This window comes from Perognathus longimembris, chromosome 19 (assembly GCF_023159225.1).
Source record: "Perognathus longimembris pacificus isolate PPM17 chromosome 19, ASM2315922v1, whole genome shotgun sequence".
Taxonomy (NCBI): domain Eukaryota; kingdom Metazoa; phylum Chordata; class Mammalia; order Rodentia; family Heteromyidae; genus Perognathus; species Perognathus longimembris.
The window spans coordinates 33,966,401-33,980,845 of NC_063179.1; the positions used below are offsets into that span (position 1 = coordinate 33,966,401).

The 14,445-nt window shown below is 37.2% G+C and overlaps 1 non-coding gene across 1 annotated transcript; it reads right to left on the reverse strand.

Annotated features, from left to right (window-relative positions):
* Nucleotides 1–4,288: 4,288 nt before the first annotated feature.
* LOC125367874 lies at nt 4,289–4,399 on the reverse strand. The gene has a single exon (XR_007214177.1). It is a non-coding gene; the product is annotated as a U6 spliceosomal RNA (small nuclear RNA).
* Nucleotides 4,400–14,445: the final 10,046 nt, after the last annotated feature.

The window sequence follows — 14,445 nt, forward strand, 5'->3', positions numbered from 1 at the left end:
TGGTAACTAACTGTGAAGGAAAAGGGGGACAGGGCCAAGATAGATTGGGAACACTTTCAGATCATGATAGTATTTTGATACCTGTGAAATAGGAAAGGAGAAAAGATTGATAGAAAGAATCTCAGATCTCATATTGCTGGGTAGTTGTAAGCAAGTCCAAATTAGGCCCGTGGGACAGGTAGTCCTATGTGTCAGATGGGTATTTTTAGTGTGAATATGGTGTGGGTCCAAGGGGGACCTGCGCCTGTCAGATAACAAGGTTTCTTTCCTTATTCTTTTCCTATAATGTTTATTTATTTATTTACATATTTATTTGGTGTCCATACTGGGACTTGAACTCAGACCTTAAACTCTCCCTTGCCTTTTTCACTCAAGGTTGGGAATCTACTACTTGAGCCACAGGTTCACTTCAGGGTTTTCTTGGAGGGAGAGGAAAGAAGGGAAGAAAGGGAAGGGACAATTGTGGGACTTGACCCTCAGCATGTGCTCTACCACATAAGCAACTTCTTCATTTCTGGTTTTTTGATAACCACCAAAATTGGATCCTTATTTATCCATTCTATTCTGTCTTGCCATCATTCCATCTCTACCTGAACTAACTGGTGCTCTGGATGATGTCTACGTATGCGTATCAGTAGGAATCTTTCCCTGCAATCGACTACTCCCCTTTCTTTCCTCACTAACTTCTAGTCTCTGAAGACCACATTAGAATGCATTTCCTTTGCGAGCCTTCCTTGGTGTTGATGTTTCTTTTTTTCTTTTTTTTTTTTTTTGCCAGTCCTGGGCCTTGGACTCAGGGCCTGAGCACTGTCCCTGGCTTCTTTTTGCTCAAGGCTAGCACTCTGCCACTTGAGCCACAGCGCCACTTCTGGCCATTTTCTATATATGTGGTGCTGGGGAATTGAACCCAGGGCCTCATGTATACGAGACAAGCTCTCTTGCCACTAGGCCACATCCCCAGCCCAGTGTTGATGTTTCTTTCCACGTCCACCATGACTGGGTTAGCTGCTCATAGCATGTATTGTTGCAGGTCCCACAGTTCTTAATGTGATCTTTCAAGGTATGGATGAGTCTTCTTAAAGAGTGCAGTGGCTGGCAAAACAGGTGCCCTCAATAAACACTTGTATATAACTAATTGAGCAAAGGAATGAGTGAAGATCTGGCTTCTGTTGTTGACATCAACTCTAAAAGCTATACCATGAAGACTATATGCAGTAGAAATAATGTAGGCCTTAAATTCCAGCACGACTACCCTCTAGATAACCTTGCACAAGGGTTGAACTTCTTTGACCTTCAGGTTTCTCATCTATAAACTAGAAAAATAGCCCTCTAGGTATTGAAATGATTAAATGAGTCATTATTTACAATCCAGTGCCTGCCATGTAAAAGGTATACTCTAAGATTTTAAGTTCTTGATTCTCTTCATTTACCATATCTCAGTTTAGTGCTTCATCTAATCAAATCCAGTATGCTTTCTTCATTCGTTCCTCTTTACAGATGTACCCTTCCTGTATTTTGAACCATCTTACCACAGCTCATCTCCACAGCCACCTTCACCTTTTGTTTGATTTCTTCCAAGAGCCAATTCTTATACCTCATTGCTGAAGCAGACACCACTAATGGTTTTTGCAGAAACTGTGGCGTCAGACACTGCATCAAATCCATAAGTTACTGCCCATCCATGTGAGCAAAAGGACTGGGCTTGAATCCCCACGTGGGAAATGATAAATATAATTGCTGAAGTGGAGACCATTAATGGTTTTTGCAGAAGTTGTACTGTCAGGTTCTTCATCACTGGGACGCTTGAACTCTCAACAGCAACTAGGATAATAAATCCCGGTGTGACACAAGTTCTTAGACAGATCTTCAGCATTAAAAAAAAAATCTTATGTAAGTGTCTGATGGAAACAAAGCTAGATAGGAAATCCTTCTCTCTAGATGTTCTTTAAAAAAGAACAAAAAGTTGACTTGGGACTCCAAGCAATGATGACTAATTAAGTATCTAATTAAATTTGGTATCATTTACTGAGTGCAGTCTCTATACCCAGGCACTGTGAATGGCCTAGGGGAAAACAGAGTTTGGAACATGAAGAAATTTAGCATAGGAGCCAACAACATGAACTTTAGATCTGTCTATCTGAACCCACATATAGGTCCCATGAATAACTACTTGTGTGACTCAATCTGTTAAGTGCTCGTGCCTCCATTTTCTTGTCTATAAGTTGGGGACCATAATACTACCTCTCTGTAAAAATAAAATGAATGAAAACACATTAGAATTACTTAGAACAGCAGTTGGCATAGTGTATACTTTAAATTCTGACCATTACTATGGAAATATAATGAGGGTAGTAATAATGAGATTCTATTCTCCTTGTCCTTTCTGTGGATCTTGCTTCTTTCAAGCAGTTATTCTCACCCCAAATCTTCCTCAGGAATGTAAAGGAAAGAACCTCAGTCACGGAAAAGGTTTGGGGAAAATGGTTATGCTGACTGGTAGTCTTAGGATCCCTGGAAACATGTTATATCTATTGAATCTTTCTAGCTCCAACTGAATTGCCAGCCCTCTTTCCTTTTGTGTGACCTCCTTTTCCCTGGAACTAAATTTCTCCCCCGCCCCCGGAATCTGCAGTAGATTTATTGTAAAACATATTGAATAGTATACATGCATTTTATAACTTTATCACTCTAGAATGAAATATTTTGGGGGGTTGGGATCTATGTCTTATTTTTTAATCATTTCTTTTTTTTGAATACTTATTGTCAAAGTGATATACAGAGGGGTTACAGTTTCATACGTCAGCAGTGAGTACATTTCTTCTTCAACTTACCTCCTCCCTCATTTCCCTCCTTCCTCTTCCCCCTTTCCTTCTCCCTCCATGAGTTCTTCAGTTGGTTTACACCAAATGGTTTTGCAAGTATTGCTTTTGGAGTCGTTTGTCTTTTTATCCTTTGTCTCTCGATTTTGATAGTCCCTTTCCCTTCCCTAGTTCTAATACCAGTATATACAGTATCCAGGGTACTCAGATGAGATACAGTGATAGCATCAGGGCTATCACAGGCAGGGTAGAACTAAATTTCCTAGAATTAAAAAGTTTGTATTTCAATTTCTCACTTTCTCCATTATATCTTACTTGTTTGTGATTTGTTGGAGCAGATAGCTCATGTCCTAGTCATTTGATGGAAGTGATGTTCACATAATACCATAACATAATCTCTGCATTCTGAATGTTTCATGAGTGGCTCTGGAATAGTATTCCAGAGATTACTTAAGACGAACACATCCTCTAAGAGTTCATTGATTACGTCAATTAATGCAATGCTATAGAATATTCTAAACTATCAACTTGACTCCAAGATTGAGATGTGTATTAATGTCATTCATTCATGTATGTGTTCAAGGTAATTTCTTTTTTTTTTCATTTCTTTATTATCAAATTGATGTACAGAGGGCTTACAGTTTCATACGTAATGCAGTGAGTACATTTCTTATTCAACTTGTTACCTCCTCCCTCATCCCCCCCACTGCCTCTCCCCTCCCCCTTTCCCTTTCCCCACCATGAGTTGTACAGTTGGTTTACACCATATAGTTTTGTAAGTATTGATGTTGCATTGGTTTTTCTTTTTATCCTTTGATTTTGGTATTCCCTTTCACTTCCCTAGTTCCAATACAATATACAATATCCAGGGTACTAAAATCAGTTACAGTGATATCAGGGGTAAAAACATGGGAAAGAAATACAAAATAAAAAGGACATAATTTCACATGGCATGTTGAAAATAACAATAGCAATGATATACCACTTGTTTCCATAATTAAACTCCAAGCATGTTGCTACATTCTGGGGGGAAAGACAAACATGTCTTTATAACATGCTCATGATGTTTTGCTTATGACATGAAGAATAACAGAATTGACTTATATAATAGACTATATGATTTCTCACACACAGACCTTATCATATAGTCTTTTTTCTTTTTCTGCCTCTTTTTTTTATTTTATGAGTTTAAACAGTATCTAGAATACTGTGTGAAACCATGACAGGAAGAATTGTCTTAGTCCTTCTGTCACCATCAATTGCTCCAATTCCCAACTCTGCCTAGAGAAAGTACATCTCTCTGACAAGACATGAGTCAACTCTCCTTGATTCCAGCCCTTTGAAGCTCTTTTTTTTTTCAGGCCTGATTCACTTTATTGTTCTTGTATAAAAATCCTGTTGTAGCCACAGCTGGAGCCTGGGTCCTCTGTACCGAGACTCTGGTGAGGGTTTTCACAAGGTGGTCAGTGAAAAATATGGAATGCTTCATGTGAAAATTTGCATGTCATCCTTGCGCAGGGGCCATGCTAAGTTTCTCTGTATCATTCCAATTTTAGTATATGTGCGGCTGCAGCAAGCACCCTTTAAAGCTCTTAACTGTTCAACTTCCCAGGAACTACTAGCCACTTAGATTTACCAGGTTTAAGAGCTGCTGACACTACAAGACTTGGCCTCTAGGGGCACTCTGGCCTCTCTAGTCAGCAGAGCAGCAAAGGCCAGGTAGAAATTAAAAATGGGCTTCCTTTATATAAAACAAGTTACTGATCCTGAAGAGCCCCCCAGATTTGTTTTTGTTTGCGTAGCTTCCATGGTTCATAAACACCAGATATTTCTCTCTCTCTTTTTTTTTTTTTACTTGGATGGTTCACCAAGTCACATGAACTCTGAGCTCAAGACAGTTTTGGTTGGGTACTATAGTAAGCTAGAATGCTTTTCTAAAATGGCTCCTCAATTTTCATCCTATCCTTTCTAGTTCTGAAAAACACTGCCTATCTGCTATGTAGCAGTCCAGGTCTCTGGGGGAGAAGTATCTTCTATCTGCGGTCTTGATCTCTCACTTCCTTCTTCTGAAGATAATGAGGTCTTCTGGACACTAGAAATCCTGCTTTGTATTTGTGAGTCATTTCTCTTTATTCTGTTAGTTTTGTCTAACTTAAATCATTGTCTGTTAGCCTGATTTTGCCTCAATTTAAAATTGGCATCTTTCAAAGTGTGGTCTGAACCAAAGATATCAGAGTCCCTTAGTATACTTATTAAAAATAATGTTTACCATCCCTCTCCCCAACATGTATACATACTTATTTACCTAGATATTGCATGCAAAAATTTTAGCAAAATTAAACCCAACAGTGTATTAAAAGAATGTTACACTAAGGCCAAGTGGATTTATTCCAGGTATGTGAGGTAGATTTAGTATTTGAAAACCAACCTATATAAACCATCATACAAATTGCTAAAAGGAAGAAAAGTATATAGTATTATCAATAGACACATAAAACAGATTTTGATGAGGTTTAACCCTCATTCATGATAGAAAAAAGTTTGTCAATATACTAGGAAAAGAAGTTTCTATAAAACATATGGGGGAAGTAAAGGAAGAATATTATCAGTATCTAGAACTAGGCAAAGAGTTCTTAGACTTGATACTAAAATCATGATCTATCAAAGGAAAAGTGGATAAACTGACTCTTATTATAATTAACAAGATCTAGCCAGACTGGTGTCTCATGCCTATAATCCTAACTACTCAAGAGTTTGAGATTTGAGGATCACAGTTCAAAGCCAACCTGGGCAGGAAAGTCTGTGACTCTTATCTTCAATTAAGCAGTAGAAAACCAGAAGTGGCACTGTGGCTCAAAGTGGTAGAGCGCTAGCCTTGACAGGGACAGTACCCAGGCCCTGAGTTTAAGCCCCATGACAGACAAAAATATAAGGCAGCTGTTAGTACCTGTGTGGTAGAATAGAGAAGTCCCTGAGCTTTGCTGTTCAAGCTTCTTCCAAGGAACTCTGGATCCTTCTAACTCACCGGCCTACTTTCTATGAAAAAGCCTCCTGCCTCTAACACTTTAGCTTTCTACTTTAGGTCCTATACTTTAGCTTTCTTCACTTCTTCAGGCTAAGCTGCTGATTTATCAAGTTTGACCTGAAAGGAAAAATACATATGATAATTGGCATCGTTGGTTCAAAGATGCCAAGGACTCTTGGAAAAAAACAAACTAATTCTGAAAGAAAGCACATCCTTACATTGCCTGGTCCTCTAAATGTCAAAGAATAAGGAAAGTGAGCCAGGTATGGCAGTTCACATCTGTAATTCTAGCTACTCTGGAGAATGAGATCTGAGACAAGAGGTAGGACCAACAGGATCCCAGAAAGATGGAACTAAAATCATAATTGTATCTTTGCCTGGACAGTGCTCCACGGGAAGGGGTTTTCTGTTGAATTAGGTGATCTTTTTATTTCACCATCATCCTCCTACCTCCTGCAATAGAAAGAGCGTGTGTTTTCTCCTGGTATCCCTTGACTCTTGAGTGTTGGCAGAGGCTTTCGATGTGCGTCCAGCACTTCTGTAACTCCAAGAAAGGAGAGAAAAATGCAGAGGGAGATTAGAACAAAGTCTTAGAAGCAGGGAGAAGAGTCTAGAAGTAGCAGCAGCAGTGGCAAATGTCCAATGCTGGTGATGCCAACTTCCCTGACACCTGGTCTCTTCATTCTTGAGTCTTTTGTGAATCTAATTATATAGACTTCCCACTAATTGTGTTAGTTCTATGATATTCCTCAGGGAAATGTATGCCTCAGATACTTTCTATTGCTTATAACAAAGGAACTTGACTTAAAGAAGAACAATCTGACCTCTGTAACCTCAAGATTTTTCTCATATGATGGGGGTAAACAGACATATAGGAACTAAAAAAAAAATATATATATATATATACTGACAAATGTTGAAACACACTTTTTGACAAAATACTTAAAGAACCCATTGGAGAGTATCTTTGTCCTCTTGGGGTAAGCACAGGAAATCATCAGCTCAGGCTTTATACAGAAGTACAGACATTGAATCTTTAAGGGCTCATAGTATTTCATCAGACAAAAAGTTGAGGAAGAAGATTTGCACTTTACCAAAATGTGAGAAAATATATCTATCCTAAGAGGGTGCTGGGGCTGAAAATAAGATAATTTAGGATATAAGCACAAAGGAGAAAAGAAGAATACAAGAGTATCTGAGGAAATATTTGGGAAGTGAAGTTGCATGATAGGAGACAGAATCAAGTTCTAAAACAAATTGAAGCTGACATTCCAAAGATTTTACTAATTATTCTGGTATAAAGTCTAGACTTGGGGATAAGATGACCAGAACTTGAACTACAGGAGCTGAGGGTCATTGGTTGAGGAATGCATGGAGCTGAATAGTCACTGAAAACATGACAGTAATGCAGTAAGTTCTTTCAAGTTTAAAAATTTGTTCCGATAGGCAAACAAGGAGCATATGGGGAAAAATGAAAAACAAATATCAACACAGTAAATTTAAATCTAACTATATCAATAATCAGGAGCTGTAAATGTTTAAACACTATAATTAAAGATGGAGATTATAATGTATTACTATTTGTTCACAAATTGGGTTAAGGACTGACTATCCAAAGTGCCTGAATGTAGAGATAGTAGAAAATCAAATCTTTATGTTAGAATAGGTTAATATAATTAAATAAGGTCATAAATGTAGGGTCTAATTTTAGAGTGTTGTGGCCTTAGAAGAAGAAATATGTCTCTTTCTGTATGTCTCTCTCTCTCTGTGTATCTTTTTCTCTTCTTCCTCTCCCTTTCTTTTCTTCCTCCCTTCCTCTCTCTGCATGTATAATACTTAAAGTGAAGACAAAAAGATGTCCATCTGCATACTAAATGTTTTACAAAAACTAAAATGTTGAGAGAGGGCAAGGGAAGGAGTGACATTGTCTAAAACATGTACTATTACCTGACTTATGTAACTGTAACCCTTCTGAACATTACCTTTATAATATCAATAAAAAATAAAATGAAAATAATAAAGGTAGTTTCATACATGACAAAGGATTAATCTGTCAAGAGGACATAAAATGAACCTAATGGCAAGACTACAAACAAACATGAACAGCTGCGTGGCCCCAGCTCCCAAGTCTGGGCAGTGACCCTGGCCTGTCGGGGGAGAGAGAGAGAGAGAGACAGAGAGAGAGAGACAGAGAGAGAGAGACAGAGAGAGAGACAGAGAGACAGAAAGAGAGAGGGAGAGAGAGACAGAGAGAGAAAGAGAGGCAGAGACAGAGACAGAGACAGAGAGACAGAGATAGAGACAGAGAGACAGAGAGAGAGAGAGAAAAAAAAACAGTAGTTCACACCTATACTCCTAGATATTTGGAATGCTGAGACTGGGAAGATGGTGGCACAAGGATCACCTATAAAAAAACTTAAGACCTCAATTCAACCAACATAAAAAGCAAGGAATAGTAGTGGGTACTTATCATTGTAGCTATGCAAGAAGTGTAAATAGGAGGATCGTGGTCAACCTGGCCCCAGCAAAAAGTGAGACCTTACCGGGAAAAAATAAGAGCAAAAAGGAATGGGGTGTGGCTCAAGTAAGTAGAATACCTGCCCAGCAAGTGCAAAGCCCTGAGTTTGAGCTGGGAATACGGCCTAGTGGCAAGAGTGCTTGCCTCCTATACATGAAGCCCTGGATTCGATTCCTCAGCACCACATATATAGAAAAGGCCAGAAGTGGCGCTGTGGCTCAAGTGGTAGAGTGCTAGCCTTGAGCAAAAAGAAGCCAGGGACAGTGTTTAGGCCCTGAGTTCAAGCTCCAGGACTGGAGGAAAAAAGAAAATAGAAACCATGAACAAAAGTAGAACTACACAAACAATAGGTAAATTCACAATTACAGTCAAATGTTTCAATAGTACATTCTCAATAATTAATACAAGTGAAAAGAAAGCCACTTAGGATATATGCAACTTAAAAATTATTATCAAGCAATATGACCTAACTTATTTTTATAGAGTGCTCATCCTCAGTATACTTTTCTAATACGTGTACAATATTTACCAAAATGTACCATTTTGAGAGGCATAAAACAAGTTTTTAGAAAATTTAAATGGAAACCAATAACATATATACAAATAGTTAATGAGGCAAATAATAATAAAAGTAGAAATAAGAAAGTATTTTTAAAACCCATTTGTTATAGTATATGCCTACAGTCCTATGGGAGGTGGAGACAGAAGAATCCTGAGCATGAGATCAGCCTGGGCTACAAATAGACTTCAAGACAGCTTAAGCTATGGATTGAGGGCCTATTTCCAAAACAAAACAAAAGTATTTTAAAGTACAAATAAAAATAGATCATATCACCCTGTATGGGAAACATACAACATATAAGCATGTGGTAGAATGAAAGATAGTCCTCTAAAATATAAGTAGGGCCCCCAGCCCTGAAAATGTGACTTAATACAGCACAAAATGTGTTTCAGATATGATACAAAAAGAATTCTGAAATGAAAAAATTATTCTGAATTACTAAAATGTACCCAAAGTAATCACAGGAGGTCTTATAAGAGGAATCTAGGAGAATTTAGAGGAGATTGCAATGTCCAGAAGAAGCAGACAGTAGAGTGAAGCACTCTGGAGATGAAGGAAAGATTACAAGCCAAGGAATATAGAAAATGTTATGTATGCACTTTCATACATACATACACATGTATGTACTATGTATGTATATATGCACATATGTACATATATACATGCAATGGAATATTACACAGCCATAAAGAAAAATGAAGTCATATCATTTGCAGGAAAATGGATGCAACTAGAGAATATCATACTGAAAGAAACAAGCCAAGCTCAGAAAAAATTACAAATATTTTTTCTAATATTTAGAAGCTAGACCTAAAAGACATACATATCTATAGACATGTGCATGTGTGTTTATGTTATATATGTGTATTTATAATATAAGTTCATTGCAAAAATATGAAAGCATAAAAACGCAATAGAAGCTGTGGATCAATAGGTGATGAAGGACAGAGAAAGAGAAAAGGACTCTTTGGGGAAGTGGATACTAGTAAGATTTGGCCTAAAAAAAAAAAAAAAGAACAACAACAACAAAAATAGGATGAGCCAGAGGCCAGTGGTTCACACTTGTCATCCTAGCTATGTTGGAGGCCGAAATCTGAGAATCATAGTTCAGAGCCAGCCCAAGTAAGAAAACCCATTAGACTCTTATCTCTAATAACCAAAAGCCAGAAGTGGAGCTGTGGCTCTAGTGATAGATTGCTAGCCTTGAGTAAAGAATAGCTCAGGCCCTGAGTTCATGCAATAGGACAAGCCCCTACCTCAAATTAAAAAAAAAAATAGTTTAAGGAAAGGATGAAAGGGATGAAGGAGGTCGATTAGAGTTGAAATAGCCTGTTAACAACTATAAAAATGGAACAATGAAACCTGATGAAATTGTTTGGGGAAATGTAAAATTAATGTAAGTTAATTTAAAAAAAAATCTTCAAATGCCAAATAACCTAAAAAATATCTCTTATGCATTGTTAAATTTTATTACATTATACTACCATTGCACAATTTAATTAGGCATTTAATCACTTTTAAGTTCTTAAATCTTTGGTGTTTCAAGTTCTTCTAGGGAAAATGGAATGGAATAGCAAGTATAGGATTAAAACATAATCCTCAAAGGAATCATCCCACTAACACATTTTAGATGTTAGTAGAGGAAGATATTCATTTCAAATCATGCCAGATAGAACTTAAGAGCTCTGATATTCTACATTAATACAAAACTTAGTGCCCAGGAGAGATTGAGGGAAGGAACTACACTGTCCAAAAAAGAAATGTACTCTTTACCTATGTAACTGTAACCCCTCTGTATATCACCTTTACAATAACAATAAAAATTGAAAATATTAGTACTAACTTATTTTTACATTCTTATAAAGAACTGTACAGATATTTTAAACATACATAACATGCTAATGCTATCAAATGTAAAGTCTTTATCATTTTTCAGACAAAAAGAAAGACCTTATGAAAGATGGAGGAAGAAGAGAAAGAAGAGAAGAAGAAAATCTGGAAAACAATCTCATTTAAACAGAAACCAAGGAATAAATCTAAGCAAGGAAGTGAAAATCTTCTACAGTGAAAACTATAAGATGCTGAAGAAAACAATCAAAGACATTCAAGGATGAAAAGACCTCCCATGCTGGGAATATAGCCTAGTGGCAAGAGCGCTTGCCTTGTATACATGAAGCCCTGGGTTTGATTCCCCAGCACCACATATATAGAAAATGGCCAGAAGTGGCGCTGTGGTTCAAGTGGCAGAGTGCTAGCCTTGAGCAAAAAGAAGCCAGGGACAGTGCTCAGGCCCTGAGTCCAAGGCCCAGGACTGGCAAAAAAAAACAAACCTCGCTGGGAATATGGCCTAGTGGCAAGAGTGCTTGTTTCGTATACATGAGGCCCTAGGTTCGATTCCCCAACACCACATATATAGAAAATGGCCAGAAGTGGCGCTGTGGCTCAAATGGCAGAGTGTTAGCCTTGAGCTCCAAGGACAGTGCTCAGGCCCTGAGTTCAAGGCCCAGAACTGGCAAAAAAAAAAAGGAAAAGACCACCCATGTTTATGGAATTCATAGTGAGAGAATCACCATACAACTGAAAGTATTCTACAGATTCAGTGCAACTTTCATGAAATTTCTAGTGACAATCTTCACAAGAATAAAAAAACAACAACAAAAAAAACCAATCACAACATTCAAACAGATGCACAAATGACCCTGAACACCAGAGCATTTCTGAGCAAAAAGAGCATTGTCATACATATCATAACTTCGGATTTCAAATTATACTACAGAGCTATGCTGACAAAAACAGGATGGTACTGGCATAAAATAAGACATGTCGAACAGCAGCATAGAATAGAGGGCCCAGAAATAAACCCACACAACTGTAACTATCTGACCCTCAAGAGAGAATGAAAAAACACATTTTGGAGAAAAGTAAACCTCTTTAACAACTGGTGCTAGGAAAACTGATTACCCACCTATAGATGTCCAAAATTTGATCCAAAAGAAGTATGAATGTTCAATAAGTACTTTCAGGAATGTTAGGCTTCCTTAGAAATAAGGGAAATACAAACCAAATGACCTTGATCATTCTAGTCAGAATGGCTATCATCAAGAAACAAGAAGAAATGTTTGATAGGATGGGATGGAGACCTTATATACTTTTGGTGAGAAAGTAAATTGATGCAGTCACTATGAAAATTGCTGAGGAATTACAAGAGATATTAGTAAATGAAAAAGCGATGGTATTCATGGAAGACTCCATGTTTTTAAAATGTCAGTTCTCCCAAACTGATCTATAGCTCCAGAACATCCCAACCAGAACCCTAATAGGTTTTTAAAAAAATAAAACTTAACAAGTTGATTCTAAAATTCACTTGGCATTGCAAAGGACTAGAATGCTCAAAATGACTTTGAGAAGAAAATCAAAATTACAGAACGAACATACCTCTTTTTAAAGATTTCTTATAAAACCACAGTAATCAGGGATATGTGTTATCAAGAAATACAAATAGAATCAGAGAAACTGATTAGAAAGCTCAGGAAAAGACTTAGACACTGTTTCGACAAAGGTTCAAAAAAAATGCAGTAGAGAAAAGATCATTCTTTCCATTAGTCATGCTGGAATTCTCAGCATTCATATATACAAAAATGCATTATAAACCTCCTTATGAAACCTGCAGCTATGAAAATTCTGTAAGAGAACAAGAAGAGATTGTTGTGCCACTAGATTCAACAGCAGTGTCTTAGGTATAAAGCCAACAAAAGAAAAAAATTACTAGTCTGACTCAATCAAAATGTCTAGAATACATTGTTAAGAAAATGAAAAGCTAATACTTACAAAACTACATGGTGTAAACCAACTGTACAAGTCATGGGGAGGGGGAGGGAAGTGGGGAGGGGGAAAGTGGAAGAAAAATGGGGAGGAGGTAACAAGTTGGATGAGAAATGTACTCACTGCCTTACATATGAAACTGTAACCCATCTGTACATCACTGGCAATAAATAAATTAATAAAAAGAGAAAATGGAAAGCTATAGGCAGAGAAAAATTTGAATCATATTTCTGAAAAGGTTTAATATCCACAATGTATAAAGGATTCTCAAAGTCAACAGTAAAGGCTGCAAGCAAGGACTCAAAGAAGTAGGAACATTGAGAATAAGAGTCAAAGGGGAGAGGCAAAGTGAAGGTCCATCAGGAAATGAATGAATAAACAAAATGTAGTATTACATACAGTAGAATCATATTCAACATTGAAATGAGAGGAAGTTTTGATACACACTACAATATAAATGAACTTTGAGGACATTACTTAATTATATAAATTAGGCAAAACGTTTGAATAGATGCTTCCCCAAAGAAGAGCTACAGATGGTAAATAACGGTTCAAATCTATATTCAACACCATTAAGGAAATGCAACTTAAAATGATGACAGAATGATACTTGTCTATTATAATAACAAAAACTTAAAAATATTGGTCATACTAAGTTCTGGCAAGAATATGAAACAATGTGAGCTTTCATACAGTACTAGTAGGAACATAAAATGGGAAGAAAAAAAAACAACTTTGGAAAACAGCTTGGAATTTTCCAAACATGAAACAGGCACTTAGCATGTGTGGCCTACTCCTAAGTATTTGCCGAGGAGAAATGAAAGCACATATTCAAGTATGTTTCTAGCAGTTTCATTTGTAATGAGAAAAACCTATAAAAAGCCCAAATGCTGGTCAGCATGTATGTAGATAACAATAGAATGTCCATATGATAACTGCTATCCACCACCTTTGAATTACTCCTTTTGATTAAAAAGAAAAAAGGAACATGAATGAATCACAGAAATGATTGTGCCAAATGAAAGAACTCAGACAAAACAGTAGTGCATAAATGTGGATGTTTATAGTGACACAGAAGATCAGTAGTTACCTGCCTGTGGGGGGGGGGGGGAGGAGGGGGAGTGGAAGATGACATGGGCAATAAGCAAACTTTTGGGAGCTTAGGTATTTTCATTATCTTGTTCCTGGTGACGGTTTCATTGATGTATACATATGTCAAAATCTAACAAATTATACACATTAAATTCTGCGGTGTATAGTATGTCAATTTTACTTCAATAACGCGATTAGCAAAATAAATAAAGGAGCTTTATGAACTCAGGCTTGGTCTGACTCAGTGGATTCCATCTGTTGGTAGAGACAGAGATTAAGGACTAGAGCAATTTGGAACTTTCACTTTGGGAAATAGCCAAGGGGTTGGGGGGGGGTGGAGTAGATGGGATGGAAACAAATGTTGCTGAGAAGTGTGGAGAGTTTTGAAGAGGTTAGAGGAGTGTCTCAGGTGGAGTGCCAGCCAATGAGTTAGTGTCAAATATTGAGTTCAAGTCCTTAGTCTCAGACTAAAAATAAGTTCATTTTCTCTTCACTGAATCAACATGGAAGGTCTCAAAATCAAGGTATTAGAGCAAGAAAGGATCTAAGAGAGAAAATATAATCATGTTTAGTTTATGGATAAATTACTAGAGATAAAGGGGCTTCC